Genomic DNA, 7175 nt, shown 5'->3' on the forward strand with positions numbered 1-7175 from the left:
CCCGAATATCTCGATGGCCTTTCTGCCATCCTCAACAATGCAAAGTTCATAGCTTAATGTGTAAATTTTATTAAACGTTGACTCATGGTGGGACCTACTACGAGGTGTCCGTGACCGTGGACTCGGCTATCGATAGATTATACACTCTGCAGAGGTAGCACACTGTACCCACGGAACCCATGGCCTCGCACTCCCATTCGGGTGGACCAACGGCATTCCGACGAAACCCTTCCATTGTCATGACACTCTCCCGGCCACTCTGACCCAATCCCCAACGGGCTAGTCCTGGGTGGCCCCGTGTCTACCAAAGACACACCGACCACCGTCGTGGCCAAAACGATCCCACTCGGGGACCCGGTACCATAATCTCAACAACGGGCACACAAGGTTATGCCTACTTACCGGGCCAGGGTAAGCACGACATAACCTTCCCTAGTTGGAGGCACCGACCAGAGGCAATGTCAATGGACCGAATCAAGGCCTTCCCACAAAGGCAAATGTGGTTGCACTGCGAAAAACTCGATTCAGCGGCACCATGACCCAGTCAACGGTATATTCAAGTTGAGTTATATTCAGGTTCAACTTAAAATGAAAATGACCGATGTCATAACATGCCATGAAATGCAAAACTACACATGCATCACTTAATAACGAAAATGACCGATGTCATCCACATTCACACTAAGCACAAACATCAACAACTCATATTAGTTTGTTGATCAAGATAACTCACATATTAACCAAACTATTTTGCACCAAGTTTCATTATTTTCTCATGCAAGAACGTAACTCCAATTAATTTCTCACATGAATAACAAAGATTTACCACAAACAAATCCTAATTTCTTTACCAACCAAGTGAGGTTCAAACATTCTGTAAGTCAAGTAAAATGACTAAACAAGTACTTAACAGAATATTTTCTAGCAAATTTTTATCATTTTATTTATGCAAGAACATAACTTTAAATAATTAATAACATGCATAACAAAAATTATTTCTATCATCACCACAAATAGATCCTAGCTTTGCTTCACCAACTAAGCTAGTTTCCACATTCTGTAAATCAAGCATATTAACTAACAAACACTTAACAGAATATAAATAACACAATAGTTATTTAAATGCATGGATTAATCATTTCATTCAAGTAAGAAAATCATAAATATTGAAATGACACCATGAAAATGTTGCTGTGGCTTGCCTTAGTGCAGATGAGGTTCACAAGCCTTCTGGTGATCCTCAAGACAAGCCTCACCCTCTGAAAATAATTTTAAACACAAAAAGAAAATATCAAGAACACTTCTGAAAATCACCAGAAATTCTAAACAGCTCAGAAAAATCTCATCTTTGGTGAGCTGCTAGATTTCTTTGCAAAGAACAAGATGCAAAAAGAATCAATTCATTTGGACTTATGGTTGAGGAGTTATGGCTAGTTGAAGTGTTCTGTAAATTTCAATGAATTTGAATAAAAATAAACAGGCTGGGGGTGACGTCGAAGGCGTAAAGCCCAGGGGCGCCACCACTCGTACCGCTTCGCGCGCGTACAGAGTGGCTGACTAGCGGGCCCGCCAGTCAGGTTAGGAGGAGGGGGAGAAGGAAACAGGGGGAGTCGCAGCTCCGCCGGAGCTCTCACCGGCGACGAGGACTCCTTGGCCAAAACGAGAGGGAGGGATGGCAAGAGGGGGTTGAGGCGCACCTGGTCGTACCCGTAGCGTAGCTAGGGGCGTTCGGACGGCGTCGGAATCAACCTCGCAAGCGGAGGCAGAACACGATGGTCGCCAGAGATGAAGAAGACGGCGAGCAGAGGCAACTCCAGGGGCTCTAGAGGGGCGGAACGGCTTCACGGAGAGGGGCGGAGGCCCTGGAAGGGTCGCCCTGGCCTAGGAGGGGCTGGAGCTACCGCGGCGACCAAAGGGGATCGCTGGCGAGCTCGAGCTCGGGGACGGCGGCCCGAGGCCTGCCCGGCCGGGCTACGGCTTCCTACTCGCTTGTGGGGTGTGTGGGAGTGCTGGATGGTGCTCGAGGAGGCTGGGGCGGCTCCATTTATAGGCGAGCGGCGAGGGGGGTTTCGGGCTCCGCCGGTGGACACCTGTCCACGGCGCCCGGCGACAAGCAGCGTCAGTGAGAGGGGAAGAAGGCGACGCAGCTCACGCGGCAACTGTTGGCGGACGGAGACGAGCACAGGAACGAGGAGAAGGTGACGAGCACAGTGCGCACCGCACTGTTGGGTTGGCCGGACCGTGCCCGTGCTCGCTGCGGTGAGCTTCGGCATCGGCGAGCGCCAGAGGGGAGTTAAGGGAGTTGAGACGAAGATGGTGGCGAAGTTTGGCGCGCTACGGCAGTCGGGGAAGCGAGCATGCGCGAAACAGAGTTCTCGGCGGCACTCAAAGCGCGTCGACACGCATGCCAGCACCCCTGGACGAACGCGGTCACCGCGTGGACTATGACATGAGGCTGAGCTAAGCCTAAACTTCATGTCTGGCGTGTTGTTCGTGGTAGTTTGAGATGTTACCACGCTTTGGTTTGGATCCAGGTGCAGTAGGGAAAGTTTTACATGTTAGGTAAGTTTCTGGTCAGTAACTTTGAGAGGTTACTGAGGTCAAATGGCTGGGAGTTAGAGGCTGTGCTTTGGAGGTTAGCCAAGAGTTACTAAGGTGAAAATGCACAAGAAAACCCAGGCACAATGGAGCAAGTAAAATGGTAGTTGCTGTAGAAACTACAATTTCTGTCCAGAACAGAAAAAAAATTTTGTAGCAAAAATATTCCAAAAAGTGATGAAATATTTTTGCTCAGGAAGGTGCCCTAGGGTTCAAAGAATATATGTGAATTATCTCAGATTTTTCTGGGCCATAAAAATTAGGGTTTCTTTGGAGCATACTGATCTGGCTAGGGTTTTTGAGAGAAAATGAATATTTTTCAATTAAGAAAAATATTCCAAAGATTATTTTGGAGTGGATGAGAAGGGGAATGATGATTAGAGAGGGAAATGGAGCACTTGGGTGAAAGCCAAGAGTGCCCAGGTGTTTAAGTCCATATGAAAAGATTCAAAAACTCCAAGTTTCAAATTTAATCCAAATAAAAATCAAGCAAATGAGAGAGGGCAAAAACCAGGCTGTCACAAACCTCCCCCACTTAGAATGAATCTCGTCCTCGAGATTTGGTTGCTTGGGAAAACCACTCTGGGTAATGTGACTGTAGAAATTCTTCCCGCTCCCAAGTTGATTCTGCCTCTGTGTGATGCTCCCACTGAACTTTGTAAAATTTCCTTACTTTACTGCGAGTGACCCTTTCCATCTGATCCAAAATTCTGAACGGTCTCTCTTCATAAGTTAAATCATTTGCCAACTCTACCTCAGCCATAGCAGTCCTTTTCTCAGGCGAGGATATGCATCGGCTCAATTGTGAAACATGAAACACGTTGTGCACGTCTGCCAACTCAGCGGGTAGTTCTAATTGATATGCAACAGTACCTACTTGAGACATAACCGGGAATGGACCAATAAATCTGGGGGCCAACTTTCCACAAGTCTGAAATCTCTTGACTCCTTTCATAGGAGTGACTCGGAGGTATACGTGCTCTCCAGGTTCAAAACTTATGTGTCGGTGCTTTGCATCATAATAACTTTTCTGTCGAGATTTGGCCAATTGCAATCTGTCTCTGATTTCCTTAACTTGTTTCTTAGCTTCCATCATGAGATCTGTTCCGAAGATACGGCTATCTCCAGTTTGAGACCAATTTAAAGGAGTGCGGCACTTACGGCCATACAGAGCTTCATATGCTGACATTTTCAGATTGGTCTGGAAGCTGGTGTTATAGGAAAACTCGGCATATGGCAAACAGTCTTCCCATTTGGGTCCTTGGGCTAAAGCACAGGCTCGCAACATATCTTCGAGTATTTGATTTACCCTTTTTGTCTGTCCATCCGTCTGAGGATGATAAGCAGTACTATATTTCAGTGCTGTCCCTAAGGCTTGATGGAGGCGTGACCAAAAAGCGGAGGTAAACAGGGAACCTCGGTCGGAAGTGATAGTTCGCGGTACTCCATGCAGACTGACTATTCTGGATACATACAGCTGTGCAAGTTGATCTGCTCTGTATCTGGTGCTGATTGGAATGAAGTGAGCGACCTTGGTTAGGGTGTCCACTATGACCCAGATTGCATCATTGCCTCGCTGAGTCTTAGGCAATCCCGTAATGAATCCATACAAACGTCATCCCATTTCCATTGTGAAACCGCCAGCGGTTGGAGGAGTCCGGCTGGCTTTTGATGCTCTGCCTTCACCTTGTTGCATATGTCACAACAGGCTACAAAATAGGCGATGTCTTTCTTCATTCCATCCCACCAGAATATTTGTCTAAGGTCCTCATACATTTTCGTACCTCCCGGGTGAATGGAATATGAGGATTCGTGTGCTTCTGACAGAATTTTCTTCCTTAAATCCGGTTGATTGGGTACACAAATCCGTCCACGGAATCGGAGGGTACCGAATTTGTCCTTGAAGAAATCTGGGGTTTGTTCTGCCATCTGGCCCTGGGCACGTCTTTGCATCTCGGTGTCAGCTGGCTGGGCCATGCGGATCTCTATCTCAAGTGTGGGTGTAACTTCCAAAATATTAGCGAGGCCAGCATCCACTATGACCAAGTTGAGCTGAGCGATCTCCTCTTGGAGTTCGGGCAGCAAGGATCTCAATATGACATTTAAGCTGATGGGCTTTCGACTGAGTGCATCGGCAACTACGTTGGCCTTGCCTGGGTGGTAATTTATTCCAAGGTCATAATCCTAGACCAACTCTAGCCATCTTCGCTGACGGAGGTTTAAATCTGGCTGAGTGAAGATGTATTTGAGCCTCTTGTGTTCGGTAAAAATTTGGCACCGTTTTCCAATGAGGTAGTGTCTCCAAATTTTTAATGCATGAACCACCGCAGCCAATTCCAAATCATGAGTAGGATAATTTCCCTCATGGGGTCGTAGCTGTCGCGATGCATATGCTACTACCTTGCTATCTTGCATAAGTACGCAACCAATATCTTGCCTGGAGGCGTCACAATACACATCAAAACTGCGATAAATGTCTGGAAGAGTCAATACAGGTGCGGTTGTCAGACGTATCTTTAACTCATTGAAACTTTTCTTACAGTCCTCCGTCCATTCAAACTTCTTATCCTTTTTGAGCAGCTCCGTCATGGGTTTAGCAATCTTGGAAAACCCTTCAATAAAACAACGGTAATATCCAGCCAATCCGAGAAAACTACGGATCTGCGTCACAGTCGTGGGCGGCACCCAATCGAGCACATCCTTTACTTTGCTCGGGTCCACGGCTATACCTTCGGCGGATAGTACATGTCCGAGAAACCCAACTTGCTTGAGCCAAAATTCGCATTTACTGAATCTGGCGTATAGCTAATGGTCGCGGAGTCGTTGTAGCACTGCTCGGAGGTGATCCTTGTGCTCTTCTTCACCCTTGGAGTAAATGAGGATGTCATCGATGAAGACTACCACGAATTTGTCGAGGAAGTCCAGGAATACTTTGTTCATCATATGCATGAAGAAAGCAGGGGCATTGGTGAGACCATAGGACATCACGGTATATTCGTAAAGACCGTACCGAGTAGTGAATGCGGTCTTAGGAATATCCTCCTTTTTAATCTTGAGCTGATGATATCCGGTCCGTAAATCGATCTTAGAGAATGCTTTAGCCCCACTGAGCTGATCAAACAGATCATCAATCCTTGGCGGCGGATATTTATTTTTGATAGTGACCTCATTCAGCTGGCGGTAATCTACGCACATACGGAGACTGCCATCCTTTTTGTCCACGAAAATAGCAGGTGATCCCCATGGTGAAGAGCCGGGACGAATATATCCTTTCTGGAGCAATTCATCAAGCTATTTCTTTAGCTCCACTAATTCTGATGAGGGCATCCGGTAATACTTCTTGTATAACGGTGCAGTTCCGGCACAAGAGCTATTGCAAATTCCAGTTCCCGATCTGGTGGCATGCCTGGCAGTTCTTCTGGAAATACATCAGGGTACTCGCTGACCACAGGAATAAATTCCAATTCAGCCACAGAGGTGCAAACCAATTCTTGCTTGGGTATATTCTTGCGAGCGTAGAATTTGGTAGTCTGCCCATTCAGACTGGTCAAAGTGACTTCTCGGGTTGCGCAGTTTATGCAAACTTGATATTTGGTCAACCAATTCATACCCAATATAATATCCAACTTTTCAGACTCAATGATTATCAGAGAGGTTGGAAAGTAGACTCCGTTGATATTGATTTCCAGATCACGGTAGACCAGATTGCTCTTGATTATAGTCCCGGGGTCTGTACCAGCATATTTTTGCCCGAAAGCGTGCAAGGAAAGTTTTTTTGGGCAGCAAAACTCCGAGAAATAAAAGAATGAAGCCTAGAGTCAAATAAAATTACGGCAGGTATGTCATTAACAGAAAACATACCAATGACGACTTCTGGCTTATCTTGGGCTTCATCGGCAGAGATATGATGCACGTGCCCAGTGAAGTTTTGCTGGGTTGGCCATGACTCCATAAAGTTGACTTGTGGCCTGATTAGGGCATTCGCCTTGTTGTTCTTGGGGCACTGTCTGGCATAATGTCCGTTCCGCCCACAATTGAAGCAAGAATTATTGCGCTGACGCTCCTCATGTATTGGGTTGGTCACGACATTCTTGACTTGAGTGGTGGTCTTGTTAACATTCTGCTGCCAATTTGGCTTGTATTCCACATGAGTCTGCTACCAGGTACGAGCCTTTTGCACTGGTTGCCCATCCTTCTTTGGCTCAACTTACGCTTGTTGTCGTTGTTAACAGGCATATTATCTGCTATAAGCTTGTGCTCCCATTCAGCAATGAAAGCCTTGTTCACCAGAGTTTGGGAATCTGGGAAATCAAGCATACTGAGAGTACACCGGAGTTGCGGATTTAGGCCTCCAAGAAATCTATCAATCTTCCTTTCTTCGGTGGCCACGTCATAAAGAGAGTAACGGGCCAGATGATTGAATATTTGCAAATATTCAGCCACAGACTGATTTCCTTGGACGAGTGCGAGAAATTCACGCTGCTTGGTCTTCATAACTCCAGTAGGGATATGATATTTTCGGAACTGATCCTTAAAATTTTCCCATGTGATTTCCTCATCAACCGGCCACATGGCTT

Source organism: Aegilops tauschii, chromosome 5 (genome assembly GCF_002575655.3).
Source record: "Aegilops tauschii subsp. strangulata cultivar AL8/78 chromosome 5, Aet v6.0, whole genome shotgun sequence".
Classification (NCBI taxonomy): Eukaryota; Viridiplantae; Streptophyta; class Magnoliopsida; order Poales; family Poaceae; genus Aegilops; species Aegilops tauschii.